This window comes from Crocuta crocuta, unplaced genomic scaffold (assembly GCF_008692635.1).
Source record: "Crocuta crocuta isolate KB4526 unplaced genomic scaffold, BGI_CrCroc_1.0 scaffold45, whole genome shotgun sequence".
NCBI classification, from domain to species: Eukaryota; Metazoa; Chordata; class Mammalia; order Carnivora; family Hyaenidae; genus Crocuta; species Crocuta crocuta.
Window position 1 is genome coordinate 3,043,519 of NW_027530544.1, and position 20,107 is coordinate 3,063,625.

The 20,107-nt window shown below is 46.0% G+C and overlaps 1 pseudogene; it reads right to left on the reverse strand.

The window, feature by feature from the left end:
* Positions 1-15,010: 15,010 nt before the first annotated feature.
* On the reverse strand, positions 15,011-15,389 carry LOC144234342 (large ribosomal subunit protein eL33 pseudogene; annotated as a pseudogene).
* Between the last annotated feature and the right edge of the window lie 4,718 nt (positions 15,390-20,107).

Below are 20,107 nucleotides of genomic sequence, written 5' to 3' on the forward strand. Positions count from 1 at the left end.
ATAGATGCACTTCTCTGTATGTATGTTATAAAAAATCTTAAAAATAAAATGAGTAATTTCTTTCTCTATAAAAAAGTTATGTCATATACACTTTGTGACTCAACCAATCACACAAATAATAATGAAAACAGTAAGAACAATGACAATAGCCATTAACTAGACAGTAAGTACTTCACATACGTTATAGTCTTTCATCAAAATAGCATTATCTGGGGCACCTGGGTGGCTCAGTCGGTTAAGCGTCCGACTTCGGCTCAGGTCATGATCTTACAGTTTGTGAGTTCGAGCCCTGCATCGGGCTCTGTGCTGACAGCTCGGAGGCTGGAGCCTGCTTCGGATTTTGTGTCTCCCTTTCTGTCTCTGCCCCTCCCCAGCTCATGCCCTGTCTTTCTCTCCTTCAAAAATAAATAAATAAACATTTTGAAAATTAAAAAAATAGTATACTCTGTTATCACTAGTACCTGGATATTTTTGATGAGGAACTAAAGCACAGTCGAACCATGTATTTTTAACATTTCCAAAACAACACAGGTAGTCAGTGGTGGAACTTGGATTCAGTCAGGGCTGCTGAGTTCAGAACCCAGACTCTGAACCACCGTGCTGCCATGCAGTGAACTCTCAACCTGCCGGTTCCCTCAGTGGCCCCTACACCGTTGCCACCACTACTAACTGAGACACAAGTTCTTTTTTTTTTTTTTTAATGTTTTATTTATTTCTAGGAGAGAGAGAGAGAGACAGCGTGAGCAGGGGAGGGTCAGAGAGAGAGGGAGTCACAGACTGAAACAGGCTCCAGGCTCTGAGCTGGCAGTCAGCACAGAGCCCGACGCGGGGCTCGAACCCACGAACCGCGAGATCATGACCTAAGCGAAAGTCGGACGCTTAACCGACTAAGCCACCCAGGCGCCCCCTGAGACACAAGTTCTAAGTTAGAAATACTGACGTATTTTTGGTAGGAAAAAAGTTCAAGAAACTAAAAATTATGAAGAAAATGCAATAATTTTGTCTGGTACCAAACACGGAGCTCTGGGATGCCCCATTGTTAATACAATGCCATAGAATAAGAGAAAATTGATAAAGCTAAGAAGGCAATCTAAATATTCAGTCACTAAGCCAATAGCCAGAAAATATATTTTTTTGTAGTATATGCATATATACGAGCCATATACACAAGCGAGGGATCTGTCCTTTCAAAAAAAAATTTTTGATGTTTATTTATTCTGATAGGGAGAAAGTGCATGCATGTACAGGCATAGGGGAGGGGCAGAGAGAGAAAGAATCCCAAACAGGCTTCGCCCTGCCAGCACAGAGCTCAATGTGGGGTTCAAACCCAGGAACCTTGAGATCATGACCTGAGCCAAAATCAAGGGTTGGACACTTAACTGACTGAGCCACCCAGGTGCCCCACGGGATCTGTCCTTCTGACTGCTCAAGTATCTGAGCAGATGAGACAGACAAGATTAATCCAAGGAAGAGGAAAGCCCTTTGTGGAGATCACTGCCAAAGAACATGTGAAATGTGCGATACTGGGGAAACCAGCACTGTACATGACCTTTGACAGTGGGGAACATGGAGTCTGAGGAAAAGGGAATCTTTCTGTTGGAACGTCACCCATCAACAGAAGTCCAGAGGCAGAAATGACCAGAACATGTTCAGGGAACCATCAAGACACAAAACAGAAAATATGTGGACAAGTAGTTGAATAGGTAGCTGGGGAGGATTATGAAGAGCAGTGAATGCCTGAAGGAGGCTGGTAGAATTTGAAAGGCAAAGTCTATATAAATTCTGAAATAATAAAGCGCACGAGTGTGCAGCATGGGAGACGGGAGACCTAGGTTAGCAAGGGAGCTGCCCAGAAAACAAGAAAAAGATCTTTAATAACCTGGCAGGGCTCAGAGGCAAATTAGATGTAAGGGACAGAGAAAACAGTCTCAAATGACTACTGTTTATCTAAAAATGTTTCAAAAATGGACTGGGATGAGTAGGCGGTTCACCTGGGTTGAACTGCAGAAGAGGATATATATACTGTGTGATGGAAAGGCACACTGGCCTGAGGGCAACACTGGACGCTGACACCCACTAATTTCCTGATCACATCACTTGCTTTCTCTTTTCTAAAACTAGAAATTTCATCCAGGAAACATTTATTGAGCACTCACCGTGCACCAGGCACTATACAAATGTCCATGTGTTCCCCACTTAGGTGGGCCCTGGTGTGCCCCTCAAGTAACCTGCGTGTGGCTGGTTCCTCTAGTAAATCCTAGCTTCTGCTTCCCTCTAGTGGCCACTTTGTGCCACTTTTGCTCTTTTGTTCCTAGAATGCTGATCTGGATGGAAAGTTAAGAAGTCTTTAAGATGGAGCTGAGTCATACATAGGTCATGCGCATAGTCAAGGGAACAGGTTGTAAGTGGTGTCCAAAGAGCGCATCCTGATAGTTGGTAACCAGGCAGGAAGATGGTAGTAAGAAAGATCCACTGTCATTCACTGGACATGAGATGGGGGTAACAGTCAAACCCAGAGCAAAACTAGCCAGGGCCAGCAGATAGAAGCAGAAAATCTCATTAGGACTCATTCAATAAATGGGTGAGCCTGGACAAGGAAGAAGTGTTGGGTCACAGACAAAGGCCCTTCTTCACGCTGAAAGGACAAGGATAGGACCAGGGATAAGGGAAAGTCTGTAATTCACTGAAGACATAAACTTGACAACTTTTAAGGAAGACGCTGTTAAGACTCTGGGAACCCCTTCATTTGCTGCTGCTGCTCTCTTCCTTGCTGGGCACATGTTCTGGATCATTCATCTGGACAGCTGGCATCTCCTCTAGTTCCCACTACCAGGGTGGTGCTCTACAGATGGGGATGGCCGGGTGGTGATACAGGCTGGCATAGGACAGCATAGATGCTCTGGGATCCCACTGGCTGATGGGTAAGCATGAGACAAGTTGTTATCAACTGTCACAGCCAAGGGCAGGTGACACAGACAGTAATATGAAGAGCTCTGAGGAGATGCAGCCATGGCAGTATCCAGTGGAGCAATGGCAAGAGCAAATCCCTTTCTGAGGGGACCACTGTTGTCACACTTGGGGTGTTTGTATGCTGTTCCTCAGCAGACAGTAGGCTGTATGAGGTCAGGGCCATCCTGACTGTCTGCTTCGGCCCTCTGTGCCCTGTGCATAGCACAGAGGCTGCCTGGTCAGTAAGCAAATAAGTGTTGGATGACATAACTGGATTTATAAGACTTGGGGACCTGCCTTCGCAATCTACTGCTCTGTGACCCTGGGCAAGATAGCTCACCTCTCTGAGCCTCCATTGCCTCATCTATAAATTAAGATCATAATGCTAACTTACAGAATCCATGAAGATCAGATTGATGTCTGGGAGAGAGTTTTGTAAAAGGTCATACAAGTGTGCACTGTTCTCTTATTCTTCTTGAAAATGGGATATTAATCAGGTGTCCACTGGCCTCTCTTTGGGCCTGGGAGACCGTGATTGTGGGTGTTTGCTTTCTGAGTCAAAGCATTTAGAATGTGCTTCCTCTGTGCATTTGAATTCCCCACCCCTGCCCCACCCCTGGCTGCCAGCACCTGGCTGGCCCCGTTTCTGAGACAGGTTCTCCTCCCAGGCACTCAGCAGCACACCTTTGAACTTCACCTATGCCCTCTACCCAATTCCGGTCCTGGCAGACTTGCTGCCCATGCCCAGATTCCGTAACAGTATTCAGGCTGACTGGTGTTCTCTGGTCAACCATGGGGGAGTATGGCCTCTTTCCAGGGATTATTTTGCCAAGTTTCTATATATGAGTGGATGCCTCAGCCTCCATCCTGTCACCTCAGTGTGAACATTGTTATTCACCCAATGTGGCAAATAGTTCCAAGAAAACCCTTCCAGCCTGATGAAGTCTGTTGTTTCTCTAGGAGGCCTAGTGTGGAAAAAGAAGTTCATATCCATGGCCCTATGAAGGGAAATTGTAACCTAAATCATACCCTAAACCCAAACTGCCAGTTTCCCTCAATATGTGTCATTAAGGATGCTTTAGAAATGGATTTCTATACCCTGGGCATATGATATCAGTACAGGAAATATGCCTTGGGTATGTGCTGAGTTATGATTACTGGGCAAATAGTAGGTAACATTTATTGAGCATGTGACACATGACATGGTACCTGTGTGAACTCATGGAATCCTTTCAATGACTCTATATGGTAGGAATTCATATTTTCCGTATTTTATAGTTAAGGAAGATTAGCCAAAGAGAGGCTAATTAACTTACTTAAGATTAAACAGACAGTAATAATGGAGACAGGTGCAAACCTAGCAGTCTGATTCCAGACCCAATGACCCACAACATGGAAAATGGTGACCCAAATCTGAATAACAGAGGTTGGATAACTTTGTGCACTTTTGTGAAATTCTGCCTGGTCTTTGGCCAGATTTTCCCTGGAGCTCAACTTTTCAGTGTTGTGCACAGAGGACAATTTACAAGAATGCCTAAGGGCAGCCCACAACTTCCCATCTCTCTATTCCTGGAGAGTGGCTCTTTGTAACCCCGGCTTCTCTCAGCCACCTCTCAAAGGCCTTGGGTTTTCCCAGCTGGTGCCCTGGTTCTTTTCCCCTTCCCCAAGTTATGGTGTCTGTTGCAGGAAAGTGCCTTTCTGCCCAGGTGCAGTCAGAACATCAGTAAGGACAGCCTCAGGGAAGCACAGAGGAACCAGGAGATGCCCCGTGCTCCCATCAGGACAATTATCTCCAGACTAGGAGTCAGTGGTGCAGAGGCCTGAGTTCATGGACAGGCTGTGCATCCTCTCAGCCCTGTCTGCTGACAGCTTGTGCCCAGTCTGGATGGTCTGAAGCCTAGGCAGTGACTACAGAGATGAGGAGCACATAGAATTCACAATCCTTTTGCATTTCCTCCCTCCCTTGCTCGAGAGCTCTGACCCTCTAACCAGCATTTGATAAGGTCTCATTGGATGAACAAATGAATAAACATTAAGTTAAGCCAAATCTGAGATCCTATAACTTCCACCACTGGGGTTAATTATGCCCAAATCAGGTCTAGTTCCTCCTCCGGGTAGATGGTGTCTGTCTGCTAGGAGCTCTGTCTTTGTTCCTACCTCGTTCTTCATGGCTATCTCTCACTTGCACGGACACATTGAAGCATAAATTTCAGGTTTGCAGATGACACAAAGCTGGAAGGATTCGCTAGTCTGAGAGATGAGAGAGCCAAGAACACTACTCTTTAGCTGGAAATTTAAAGTTAACAGAGATAAATAGAAAGTTCTCTGAGTTAAAGCCTCGTGTAGAAAAAGGGCAGAAGCTAGCTTGAGAAGACCCTGTGGGTCGGATTGAGATCTTCAATAGGCGACATGCTCACTAGTCACCAATGACTTAATTAAAAGACTCTCAGACCACATCGAAGGAAGTACAGTGCCTAGACCCAGAAGTGAGTGCTTGGCTTAGCCTGTGCTGGGCACACTAAGTCTAAAGGCTTGGGTTCAGTTCTAGGTGCCCCTATAAGGAGGGATAGTGACATACTGACATTCATCCAGAATCATCTGATGAAAATATTGGAAACTACACATTTGAGATCTATTTGAAGGAATGTTTGGAAAAGACTTAAGGAATTATCAATCTGGTCTTCACATATGTGGAGCTCCATAGAAGAAAGGAAGATTTCTTCTTTATTATCCCGGAGGACAACTAAGAACCGTGGATAGAAATTAAAAAACAGAATAAAATAAATATAATAAAATAATAAAAATGGAATGAAAAAAACAGAGGAAACATTCTGAAAATGGCAGCTCTCCAGCAGGAGGGAACAGTGTCATGACACGAAGAGCTAGATGTTGTCCAAAGGGTCCTGCCTTGAGTGGGGGCTTGGGGTGGAAGCTCATGAGGGTCCTGGGTTTGTGTGATCTGTAATCTTTCTGCCTTTCCCAGCCTCGTGTCCACTGCAGGCTTGTCATGAACTTGAAAATCCTCTTCTCACACCGATACCAATCCATATATCAATACGTGAGGTGCAGGTATGGACCTAGAGCTTTATGACACTCTCCTCAAGAGGTAGAGATCATTAATTTAGCAAGATCTAGTGAGAAGTGCTCTGAATCCAGAATTTGAAAACCCAAGTCTGGTCTTAGCTCTGTTCCCAACTATCTTGGGATTCTCAGTTTTTCCACTTATGAGTTAAGAGTATTGAATCATCTCTGGCTTAACTCATTGACTTACCCATTAACACATTCATTCAGCTAATGTTTACTGAGTATTTACCATCTTTCAGACACTATCTATCTTCTTTAGGTAAGTCCTTCTTCTTGGGGGATTGATTTTCCTTTTCTGTAAAATAGGAGGATTGGATTGGATGAGCCCTTGCACCTCAGGTAGGCCATGAATCCACTTCAGTTCACATTTCATAGCTTTGGCTAAAAGATGTCACATAAGTCCTGGATGAAATCTTTGCTAAATAAAAAAAAACATTATGTGGTTCAGGCACTCTTCAAATCTGTCTACCTGTTGGGGTGCCTGGGTGGTTCAGTCAGTCAAGCCTCCAACTTTGGCTCAGGTCATGATCTCACGGTTTGTGAGTTCAAGCTCCACGTCAGGCTCTGTGCTGATGGCTCCAAGCCTGGAGCCTGCTTCGGATTTTGTGTTTCCCTCTCTCTCTCTCTCTCTCTGTCCCTCCCCTGCTTGCTCTCTGTCTCTCTCTCAAAAGTAAACATTAAACAAAAATTTTTTAAAAAATCTGTCTACCTATTAACTCATTTTTTAAAGGGAATGAAGGGATTAATTTTAATTTGTATCTAACAAAGGCGTATCACATTAAGAGAAACAAACAAACAAAAAAGAGAATGATAAAAATTGAGAGACCAACATACTGATCACAGTTGTTGCCACTCATTGAATGCTTATTGGGGCAAATTTCTGAGACTTTGAAAGTGTTAACATGCCTTTAGTGTGTCCTCTTCTTGACTGACAATTTGTTTGCACACACAACCTGGTTTGGTAATAATTCCCTCTCAGAATTTTGAAGAAATTGCCCCATTTTCTTTAGTGTTCTAAGGTTGTTGTTGAAAACCGCTGTCATTATGATTCTTGATGTGTTGGATTTTACCTGACTGTTTTCCCTCCTCTCTCTCTCTCTGAAAGCTTTTAGAATGCCCTTCTTACCGCCAGTATGTCCTGAGCTATGTTTTAGAGTAGGTCTTTTTGAAATTAATCACAGCAGGCACTTGGAGCATTGTATCAATTTGGCACTTTGTGCCCTTCAGTCTTGGGAATTTTTCTTTACAATTCATTCCTTTTCATTCTGTCTGCTTCACACTTGTTAGATTGATTCTTTAATTTTCTTATATTTTCTTTCTTACTTTCCTCTCTCACCGGTCTTGTTCTACTCTCTGGAAAATTTCTTTGACTTTATCTTCCAACCCATGTATGAAATGTTTCATTTCAACCATATTTTTAATTTCTTTTTTAAATTTTTTTTTTTACTGTTTATCTTTGAGAGAGAGAGCAGGAGAGAGGCAGAGAGAAAGGGAGACACAGAATCCAAAGCAGGCTCCAGGCTCTGAGCTGTCAGCACAGAGCCCGACATGGAGCTCAAACCCACGAACTGCAAGATCATGACCTGAGCCAAAGTTGAACGCTTTAACCTACTGAGCCACCCATCCTGGCACTGTCATATTTTTAATTTCTGAGAGTTCTTTCTATTCCGTAATCCACCCCCCCCCTTTCTGTAGAAGCTTGTTTTTTTATGGACACAATACCTTTCTTACCTCTCTGAGGATTATAGTAGTGCTTAAGATTTATTGTCCTTCTGTATCTTGTTTCCTCTGAATGTCTGATCCGTTTTGTTTGTTCAGTTTGGTTTCTATCAGAGAGGCTTTTCTGCCAAGTCTGGTGATCTTTGGCTGAATTGTATTTATACTTATAAATGAGGCACCAAAAAAACTGAGTGGATACTCTGTTTAATGGATGAGTGTATTTATTGGAAGGCTTCACTCTGGCAGTGATCCAGCAAGGCACTGGAGATTTGGGGAAGGGATCTCTAAATGTCAGTGTTTGAGTATCTGTACATTATTTTGGTTTCTCCAATGAAAGATCCTCAAATCTGCCTAAAATGTTTATATTTGGCTGCCAGTATCCTGGGAGCCAACATGATCAAGGATGGTGGCCATCTCCCTATTCTATATGTGAACCTTCAGTGAATTTCAATTTTTCAGGAAAGTGCACATCACATAGAAGAGGGACCTAGGGGTCTACTTACTCCCTTTAAAAACTTTCAACCCCTCTTCCCTTTTTTAGCCCCACCCATACCTCTTCCCTCAGTATAGCCTGGTGCTTCCACTTCCTAACCTTTCCGATGGTTGTGCAGGGCTAATAGCAGGAACTTGCATCTCATTTTCTCTGTTCTACCGAGTCAGAATCCACTCTTGCGCTACTTTCTGTTACCCAAAAGAATGTTCACTTCTCTGGTCTGCTATTACTTCTCATTCTCTTTATTCCTGTTGGTTTATCTCTGCCCTCTTGTGCCCTTTTTATCAGACTTAGAAATTAATGACAATATAGCCAGATGATCGAAGGGTAAGATAATTTTTTCAGAAGGAGGATCAGACCAAATAAACTGTGGGATCTAGAAGACGCTGACAGGAAGAGGTGGGCAGCCAGTGCGAGAGGCCACTCAGCCATGTGGCTCCACACTGCATGTACGCAGTCATGTACCAGGCAATAGCTTGAGGACTTCATTCACTCTGGATTCAATGAGTATTTGTTGATCAACTGCTATGTGCCAGGTGTCACTCTAGACTCAGGAGATGTGACTGTGAGCAAGACAGAGAAGGCATCTGCTCTTCTGGACCTTACATCTTAATGTGCAGTATGGCCACAAATAACAAATGCAACCTGTTAATGCTAAGTGCTCAAGAAAATAGACAGTGTGTGTTAATTAGTAACTATAGGAACTACTTCAATGGAAGGGCCCCTGAAATCCAGTTTCCTCATCCTAAGAATGAGGAAGTTCAGGTAGTGAGAGGGGATTTTCCAATGTCACACACGGTTAGAATTTACACCAGTACTGAGGAGGACTGTTTCTACACAATTCTTGAGAACTCTACTGACTGCAGACCACGCTCTCTGCCTCTCTCTGGCTCCACCTCCCATCTCAGCACCACGGAAAACAACTAAACTAAATAGCTCCTTCAGTTGCCGTCAGAGAAGCCCCAGCTCCAGTGAACAAAGATGAAGCAAATCATCAGGTTTAGAGTCTTAATTGGACTTGGCAGCAACGCGGGCTAACTACCTGTAGACAGAAGGCATCCCAGAGCTCTAGGACAGGGCCCCTCGCTACCCGCACGTTGTGTTACACCTGTTTCAAATCTCAGTCAAGGTACAAATGGAGCAAAGCCCTAAACTCGTGTCAAGAAACCAGCTTTCTGGAGAGCTCATCTGGATTTCACAGGAGTGCAGGGGCAGAGGTTTATGGGGGTGGATTTTGAAGCCACCACACTGAGGCAGCATTGCCAACTCAGGGCTTTTCTGAGGCTCACCCAGTGGTCCTGGAGCAGAACTAGGAACTATCCATCAGTCCACTGCCTCCATTTTTCCCTCAAAGTATTATGCCTCCTTCGAATATTACATCCCCTCCCCATTATATTGTTGATCTGCTGTACAAGTTGTTATTGTTACTTTCATTATGAAATAAGTCTGGAAATTAGTAAGGAGATGGGGGGGGGCACAAATCACGCAGAATTTTCCACCCAGTAAAACCAGTCTTAACTTTTGATGAATTTCCTTCCTGTGAATTTCCGATGAATACGGTCATTGTTAGTGATGTTCTCCACCTAGTTATATATGCAACTTTACATCCTGTCCTTTTCTTTAAACTTTATATGAGGTCAGCAATTTGTAACTGTCACAAAGCTTTATGAATATCTAATGACTGCTTAATTAAACAGTCACTTTATATATCATAATGACTTAACTCTTCCCTTCCTGTTAGATTTTCATATTTTAGCTTCAGGGTGGTTGTTGTTTCTCGTATTTAAAAATGCTGTTAGGAACATACTCATGCTCAAAGCCATATGAGTGCAGGTGCATGTCACCCGTGTGCTGCTTCTTATCCCTTCGCAATTGGAAGGGAATCATATACATGCTCTGCTTTGAGACATTTCATGGTAAGGGATGTTATCTAATGAAACAGAGTTCATCAATCTCTGACTGTGGGAACAGAGGCATTGGCAGCAGGCACAGGGCCCGCTGTGGGAGAGAAGGACTGTTCTGAACAGGAGTTGGCAGGCCCTCTCAGTGCCCCTTAAACCTCACCAAGTGGACACCCTCCCACTTCACATTTTTTCTAAGGCCGGCTCTGGCCTCCCTTGTTGCCATTCCCATGTAAACGTTAATTCAGAGGACTCTGTGCCTCGCACTGGCTGAGCGCTGTGCCCTCTGTGGCCAGAGTGAATCAGAGGGCAGGAGGCCAGGGGAGGAGGAGGAGTCTGACTTACCTGATGGACGAAGCCGCATCGGGAGCTGATGTCCACGGTGTCAGCAGGCAGGTAGAGGGGGCAGTCGTCAGGATCATGAGGGGGGGGTGTGGCATGGTCATCAGATGGGCGGCGAGTGGTGAGCAATGAAGCATGAGTCTTCCTTTTCCATAAAGGGATCCAGGATCCCACAATCCCCTTGTTTTTTGCAGAAAAAGTTTGCACTGACTTGGGAGACCCTTAAAGACATGCGAGTCACCTTCCCTAAAACCTTTCAGGCCAGTTCTTTTAATAGTGCTGGTTTAAGGCAAGACTCCATTTTTATTATTAAAAAGGAAAAACATCTGATTTACTTACATAATAATTTACACACCTGTTTACATCTGGTACAGTCTGTTCGCAGACAGTGGGCCATCAAATTGATTCCTTTTTCTTCCACTTCTTCTTTACTCCATGACTTTCCCCTCATATTTAAATAATAATGATAATTCATTAATACCACTAGAATTTATTTGTAAACAAGCATTTGGAAAGCTAACTCTGTTGGAGCTACTGTCCTTAGTGCTTTAAAAATATTATCTCAGTGGGGTGCTCCATTGGGAGAGCACGTGACTGTGAACCTCAGGATCATGAGTTCAAGCCCCACATTGGGCATGGAGCCTACTGCAAAATGAAATTATCTCCTTTAATCTTCATAGCAACCTATGAAGGAGATACCATCATATCCCCATTCCACAGATGAGGAAACTGAGGCCAGTAAGTTAAGTAACTTGCCCCTGGTCACAAAACCTGTGAGGGGCTCCAGAGTCCAGGGCCCTCAGAAGAATCTGGTGGAGACAGAGGCAGGCTGAAGTTAAGGCCCTGAAATGACAGCAGTGGAATTCTGGGTGAGGTGGTGCTCTACCTCTCCCGATGTCACTGGAAAACCCACAAGGAATAATTGTATCTTTTCCTGTAAAATAAGGAAGTTTTTAGGGGTAATCTGGCTCTCATTGCTTATACAGTCAAGGAGGTTCAGTCAGTCTCCAAGGAGTCACCAAGCAAAAACGAACCTCAGTGAGAGCACTGGTTTCTGGCAAAAAGCTCAAGGGTGGTTATAAAGTCTCCTCTGTATGTGTCGTGGTACCTGCTGGAAAGGTGCCAGAGCTGTGACTGAGGAGCAGGAGGAAAGTGAGGGTGTGAGGAGCACCTCAGAGTGGGGAGGACAAAGTCCACCCAGGGGCAACACAGCAAGAAGTTTCCTTGGGAAATGGCCAGGACCCAGGAAGGAGAGAGGCTGGGAAAGTAAGGGGAAAAGAATCAGACGGTGATTCACCAGCAGGATGAGGGAAGAGCCGACTGAGGGGGTTGGGAGGCAGGGCAGAAATCCAGCTAGCCATTAGCATCAGAAACGTTTAGCAGGCCCTGGGCAGGGTCCTAGGGAGCTAGGCAAAGAAAACGTCTGAGACACTCCCAGGAAGCGGCCGAGTCAGAGACTGCTGAGGTGAGGGCCACATTGAAGGGAATAGGCAAGAGAAAATTATAGAAACTGGGGTACGTGGTCAGAGAAGATGCAGGAACACCTGACTTCATGCTGAGACTCATGGCTCCCAACATTTCCTTCCTAGGAGTGAGTTTGGTCTTAGAATCTGGAGTGGGATGAAACTGGTAGATTGGAAGTTAAGCATCCATAGCTGACAGTTGGTAAATAAACAGTACAAATAGGGTGCAGCCTTGGGCATCCTTGGACTTTTCAGCAGGGTGTGACTTTGAGGTGGGTGGGGAGAGGTTGGGCACCTTCCCTCCACACCCCCTGATTTCAGCAAGAGGGTGTCTGTGAAATGGGAACATGGGTCACTGAGACAATACCTTAAAAATTTGCAAGGAGGATGTTGAAACCATTCTTAAAAGCTTTGGGGAGGAGAAGCGCAAGGTGAAAACAGATACTGTTTGCAACATTCTCTACAACACACTGTTGGATAAGATCTATTTTAAATTTCTGGGACAGAGATTTAGCTCAGGGAGAGAAGCGCAGACTTCCTGAATGTGCCACTGTAAAAGGGTGCAGCCCTGCAGAATGGAAGGGACAGTGAGACTGGGGACGTGGTCACTGGTCCTTTCCAGATGGGAAGAGGAAGAAGAGAAAGTAATGACCCCGGGGCTCTGTGAGACAGCAGACCTGCTGGCACACAGAACTGGTCAGAAAGAAAAATGCGCACCTACTTTTCTAAGAAACTGATAATTTAGTGTCTGTGAGGGGATTTGGTTTTATTGGTTAATGAGGGGAACATTCTGTAATTAATGTTCAGTAGGTGGTGTGACTCATCCCCATCCAGGAGAAGGCTTAGAGAACGAAGCATGAATGAATTATTATGAGAATTGCAATGAAAAATGTTTTTAGTGTGCCCAGATTCCTCAAAGGTCTTTTGGCCCCTCTGCCCTTGACCCCTCCCCTACTGGCAAGGGCTCTGAGAACTTTCCAGGACTAATCCTAGTCCTGGCTTCTCTGAAGCAGAGTTTCTCAAGTATGAACTCTGAGTCCCCTGGGTACCTGAAGCTTCCTTATTGCTCTGGGGAGAGGATGAGGAGGGATTATTTGAAGGGCGGCTCTGTCTGACCACTGACTCATCCATCTTTCCTACTGCCTCGCTGCCACTGCCACTGTTTAGAATTCCCCTGTTGCCCTGGAGTGGGGACCAAGTGTGATAAATCTGTTTGGCCACGCTATTGAGGAGAGGCAAAACCAGGACTTTCATCCTCTGTTTGAACTGTAATGGGTTTTGGCTGCGTCTTTGAGCCCCAGCAAAATTGCCTGTTGATCATCTTCTACTTTCTGGTCTGTCTGGCCTGGGCAGACTACAGGAAGCAAAAACCACAATCTGATGGTGTTTTCCGGGCTTCTCTTGATCTTTGAATTGTAGAAGCACGTAGCCTGGCTCTTTATCCACTCTTGCCCCCACCTCAGCCCCCTGCCTGCCCGTGGGTAGGTCTGGCTATAACTTGTTCTGAGGGGCAGTGGCCTTGTGTCTGCTGACCTGCTGGGCTGTTGCTACCAGAGCCTCAGGCCCCCTTTGCTTTGCTGTAACAGTCTGCAAAAGAGCCATACCCATCCCCGATGTTATGCCCAGATTGCGATCTCCCCAAAATCCCAAGGCCACCAAGGAGTCCGAGTCAGGTATGCAAAGACAAAGGGCTTTATTACGGGCTTAAGCTCGGGCTCCCAGACCTCACTAACACAATGGATCCATGCTGAGAGCCCCGAACAAGGGCAGAGTAGGGTTTTTATGGGGTTTGGGACGGGGGAGTTACAGAAGTTGTGACATGGGAACAGTGATCCAATCATAATTCTACAACATCATTGACAGCGGGTTTGACCATACACATTGTCTAGAGTATTCGTTACTTTTGGCGGGATCCAATTACAACGTTTAGAGTACCTTTAAATTTAACCAATCACAGAGCGAGCCTAGGGTCTTACTCGGGCGGCTAACAGGTTAACTTTAACATTAGGTAACAGGGTCCTATCTATAGTTTCTATCTCCAGGCCTCTCCCTTAATAATGTGGAGGGTGGTCGCTGGCCTTTCCTGATTGGGTGTTGCAAGGGTGGTTTCTCCTGCCTTGGGCAATGTGTAACTGCCTGATAGTTTCCGGGAAGCTGAAACTTAGGCCTTCTAGTTTAGAGGGGAAACTTAAAGCCTGTCATGGAGTCAGTTTGGTTTAGACGTTTAGACTTGTGTCCTTACACTGAAAGGGTTATAAGTTGCATCTCAGGCCATGTGCACACTTGACTTTGGGAAAGAATCCTGAGGTTGGCACCGAGGAGTGCCTCCATGGACGCGTAGAAGCTCGATGATAGAAATTCTCAGAGTTAGCGGGAAATGTTGTGGTCCTCTAGTTCAACATTCTACAAATGGAATTTGCAAATTCTACAAATTTCCATTAGTGGAAAGTGGACTCAATTTAGTGGGATGCCACCAGCAACTGAGAAAAGTAATAAAATAGAGTATCAGTGAAATTAACTCGGCAAAACTTGTGTTTCAGTGAAATTTGTGTTTCAGTGATGTAGCTTTTCATATGTTAATGCAAACTGGTTAAGATTATAAACTGCTGTCCAGAAAGTTTAAGCAACTTGTTGTAGGCCAAGCAAACTCTCAGAAGAACAGTAGCTCAGGCCAGTGATGTCTTCCTTCACCTGTCTCCCACCCCCTCCAACCACATTACATACCTAAAACTTGTACATAATTTGCTCTGGTATGTGGGTTAAGGAACACGGGGTTTGTGGTGGAAGGCTGGATTCAAGTCCAGCTGGGTGACTGGTGGGAAACCATCTGGCCTGTGTTTCTCAGACAGCATCTCAGGGACCCTCCATTTAGAATCATGAGTTGGGGGAGTCTAGGTAAAAATATACATTCCTGGGTCCCCTGAATCAGGGCCTGTAATTGGGGGCTAGGGCAAGCGAGAGACCAGCAACAGCATCTGCAAGTTTAATAAACTCCTGAGGCAATTTTTATGCACACTCATTGTTCTTTTTTTTTTTTTTTTTTTACAAGAGAACAAATCTACACCTTTATTTATTTACTTTTCAGTTAGTTTAAATCCTTGAGGGGTACAGCATCACACGGATTCTGTGGCCAATGGCTTTAGCAGGAAGGTTGCTTCGGAATTTTGCACGAACCATGCCACTGTTTCCATGAGCACAAGTTACTTTTCCCCAGATTACTCTGGTTTTATTCGGTTTGCCACCAGGAGTCACTGTATTGTTCTTTGCTTTGTACACATAAGCACATCTCTTGCCTAGATAGAACTCAGTTTCATCTCGGGCATAAACACCTTCAATTTTAAGAGCTGTGTGCTCCCTCTGGTTTCTGAGACCCCGTTTATAGCCAGCAAAAATGGCTTTAGACCACAACCTTCCAGACATATTTGTCATTTCAGGAGTCCTGTTCCAGCAGGCCTCCACGGGTTCAAAGATGGCGGAAAGAGCGCACACTCATTGTTCTAAACAATGATCTTAATGTTCCTGAGCTTAAAGGTCTTGATGGATAAGGTGCTGATCGTAGTGTCTGCTGGTTGTTGTGAGGATGGAGTAAAAACACTCTACAGACCTGACGTATTACCATCTCACAACATCCCTCTTAAAATGAAGCTTTGGGAAGATGGCACCAGAAGGGCACAGGGGTGTTTAATGGGATAAGGAAAGTTAAATGGAAAAATGAGCCAACAAGCATGTTTTCTCCTTCTTCCATTTCTTTTTCCTTTTCCAACTTCTATCCTACAGATTTCTTTTCCTGATCCAATCTCAACAGTAGCACCATGCCCATCCACGGACACGTGTTTAGAGCAGGCTCCCTTCTCCGTGGCTGGTAGCAGTACATATTGCAACCATCAGTCCGATGCATCGTGTAACCTTCTCAAGCCCACTGTGATGTTCAGGGTCCTTTAATAGGAGATTCCCACAGTCAGGACTGCTGACCTCTTGGTCCTGAGGGGACTGTTGTTTCTCTGCATACTGGGCTGCTTCTGGGTTTACCGTTCAGCAGAAGCTTCCCAGGACATATAGGTACACAATGTACTTGAACAGGTGCATTAGTACGGCTGCTGGTGCAGACAGTACAGACTCTGAAGGCTTCAATAAGAGATGCACAGACAGAGGCCAGGTTTCCTGGATGTGGTAGCGGGACTTTCCCATGGAGCCACTGTCTGGGCTGAACCTTGGGGAGAATAGGCTACCCCGCTGGGCCTCTGGGTCTCCCATTCCTTCCCTTATCTTCCCCTCTGCCCCTAAGTGCAGATGCTCTTTCAAGAGAGAGGCTTTGCAGGGGCACTTGGTTGGCTCAGTTGGTTAAGTGTCCAACTTTGACTTGGGTCATGATCTCACGGTCGTGGGTTCAAGCCTGGGCTCTCTGCTGCCAGCTTGGAGCCTGGAACCTGCTTTGGATTCTGTGTCTTTGTCACTCTTTCTCTGCCCCTCCCACACTCATGCTCTGTTTGTCTCTCTCTCTCTCTCAAAAATAAATAAAATATTTTTTTAAAAATTTTTAAGAGAGAGGCTTGGCCTTAGCTTTCTGAGACAAGCTAATAACTAGTGGTTTCTCATGGTAAGAAGTGAAAGTCTCAGTGTCCAACTAGAAGTGGTTGCTCTCATCCTGAGGTCTTTCCACCCAGTTTTACTGGTTCTGCCCCAGAACCAGCACAGTCTGGAAGTGCCAGGCCCAGAGCAAGGGCAGGATGGGATACTGAGGATGGTTCCCAAGTAAGATGTGGCCCCTCTTCCTCCCTTCCGATTATTTTTTTTTTCTGTTTTTTGTTTTTGTTTTTTTTCTTCTTTTTATTTATTTTTGAGAGAAAGAGACAGAGACAGAATGCAAGTGGGGGAGGGACAGAGAGAGAGGGAGACACATAATCCTAAGCAGCTCCAGACCCTGAGCTATCAGCACAGAGCCCGACGTGGGGCTCGAACCCATGAACCATGAGATCATGACCTGAGCCCAAGTTGGATGCTTAACAGACTGAGCCACCCAGGCACCCTCCTCCCTTCCCATTCTTTTCCCTAGTCCCCAGTTGGCTGGGCTAAGGTAAACCAATTATATTCCCTTCTCTTCTGTTTCTCCTTTGTGTTCACACCTTATTCTTTTTTGTGTCACTGGCAACATCTGTTTTAAGCTGATGGCTCCAGCTAGGGGTGGGGGTGGAGAAGGCTGCAAAAGTTAAGAGGAAAGAGGTTGTCTCTTCCATTGTTCCCAAGCTTCAGCTGGAAGCAGGTAAGAGTGAGTGAGTTAGAAATGGTGCCCAGTAAGAGTCTGAGGGTGATCATGGGGCAAGGAGGGGCACAGGGTAGCACCCTGGGAAGAACTAAAGAGACATACTAGGGAAGGGGGTAAAGGGCACAGTTAGCTGGAAGCTTGGCAAAGGAAAATGAAACTAACTCCAAGCGAACAAGAAAGAATTAGAATTAAGCTCGGTTGTGGCTAGGCTCCAGATTGCGGCTGGAGCTAGAGCAGCGGAATGATTGAATGGCACCATGTCAATTACTTTATTTTCTTGTTTTCTTTCCTGTTCCCAACTCCTTTTTCTGCCTTCTTTCTACTCCGGACCCCATCTTTCCCCCCTTTTTCTTCCTCCTCCTCCTCCTCTTCCCCTCTGCACACACCCTTTCTCCCTCCCCCTCTCACCCATTCTCTCCTCCCCCAACCACTCACGTTCCACTCCGTGCCCCACCCCAAGCTCTCTGGCGGATGTGAGTTGACCGTGGTCCTTCAGGACTTCAATGCGGGCCACAGCAGCGAGTTGACCATCCAGGTGGGACAGACCGTGGAGCTGCTGGAGCGACCCAGCGAGCGGCCAGGCTGGTGTCTGGTCCGCACCACAGAACGGAGCCCCCCCCAGGAGGGCCTGGTTCCCAGCAGTGCCCTGTGCATCTCTCATTCCCGAAGCAGCGTGGAGATGGACTGCTTCTTCCCCCTGGTGAAAGGTAGGGGGAATCGAGGGGGCGGGCACATGCAGAAAGGCCCTGGGTACGAGCCCACACTAACCAAAGAACCAGTGAGCTAACCTGTCTCGTGAACCTATTCTGACCTTGTGGGATTTCTCTTGACCTGCTTGTGAAGGGAGTGGGTTGGGGGCTTGAGGAGAAAGAGCTACCAAGTGGCCCTGTGACTTTGGAAAACTCATGAATGTTTGTGAGTCCAGTTCATCCTAAAAGAAAAGCTGAATTAGATGGCTTCTAAGACCTCTTCCAGCTCTCCAACTACATTCAGAAAAGTCTTCTGCCTGTGACCAAGCCTAGACTTCTCCCTTCTGTGCTGACCCATACTGCCGGCTCCAGAGCTGCTTTGAGCTCTCTGGCCCCCCACCCCCACCCAAGTGCTCAGCATAGCTGAGTCAGGTTTGGCCCTCCCCTCAGCCCTGCCAGGGCACAGGATGCTCATTTATGGGGCCTTAATGGATACATTCTTTGAGCCCAGCCTTCTGTGTTATATGAGTTCTGTGTTACTCATTTTATATAAGTTCTCTGCTTGTTTATCCCCTCACACCAAGGAGCCTGAACTACATAGAACAGTGATTCTCCAAGGTGACAGAGCTGGTGGGGGAGGGGGGGAAGGGTCTCAGGATTGGCAGTGTCAGCATCCCTCGGAAACTTTTAGAAATGCAAACTCAGACTCCACTCCAGACCTACTAGGTCTGAATCACTGGGGTAGGGGCCAGCAGTCTGTGTTTTAACAAGCTCCCCTGGGGACTTTGATGCTCACTCTAGTTTGAGAACTTCTAACTTCGAAAGTCAAGGCTGGCAGGGGCTTTGAGTAAACTGAGGCCCAGAAGCCAACACCAAGCTCTCCTGGTTCTGAGCTTCTTTTCTTAACTGGTCAGATGATCTACATCAGGGTCACCCTCTATGTAGACCCATGCTGAGTATTTATGAAATGGGAAGAGGGTCGGGGCCTTTGGGGAAGCAGAGACATCAGGGTCACCACAGAGACCTACTACAGACTTCTTAGTAGGTACTGCAGGCTAATTAAATTTCTGAAATGTTGCTGATTCTGGAATTCCATCTGGTCCACCTCTAAAGCCTGCCATCTTCCTTTTGCCCACCAGATGGCAGTAGCAGGTTGCATTATTGGAGCTGCCCACCTCTTCCAAGGGCATCCCTGGTTTTTTCCCACTAGAAGAAAACTGGAAACTAAGACCTGATTCTCTTCCCTACATACACGCACACACACACCTTCAGGCCCCCTTCCCCCAGTTCAGCCATCGCCTGCTTCTCCCCATATTCTCTGAAGACTGAGGAGGAACTGTGTCAGGAAATCATGTGGAATTTGTAATTGCAGGTACAGCTCCCTGGTCCTTCGAAGTGTCCACTGCAGAAACTCATGGTACCCGGGAAGTGATGGGTGAAACTCAGGAATGTGATTCAGTTTGAAGTCTAACCAAGGGGAAACTGAGGCACAAAGGGGCTAGAAGTGTGAGGGTGAATGATGCAATATACACAAAACACTTAGAACAGTGCCTGGCACACAGTGCGTGGTAGTTGTCATGATAAGTGATAGCTATTACATTATTTGTCATCGATTATTCAGCAAAATAGCCACAAACTCCCACACATCCAGCCTAGAGAACCCCATCTTTGGAGACAGAACCAAGGACAGCATTTCCTTTGCTGGGGAAGGCCGACTTGTCATAGATCTGCAGGCTGTGGATTGTTCATCGGGATGGACTTAATTTGCAGAGAGGAGCTGAGACTTCCTGACTGAGGCCCTGCCTCTCCAGCTTGTGGCTGGGTAGGATGTGCATGCCTTCCTCGCCCCTGCCCAGCTGGGACCCTACCACTTGTGACAGGAGCAGAGCTGTAGTGAAGAGGCAGAGAGCAGCCAAAGGGGGTCTGTGATCCAGAGGCATTCAGGGCGAGAACTCTAGAGGGAGAGGGATTAGTGGAGGGTCAACTGCAAACGGACACTAAGGAGGAGGAGAGATGGAAAATAGAGGCAAGAGAGAAAGCGAGGAAGGAGACAGGCATGGAACTTCTCGGCACACTCCGCCAGCCAGCATGGCTTCTTAAAGGCAGTACCCTACCAGTGCCTGGCACCCATTTCCTTGGCTCTGTTTGTTTGTAGGCTGGTTCCTCTCTCTCCAAGCATAGTCTGAGTGGGCCTTCAGGTGGCT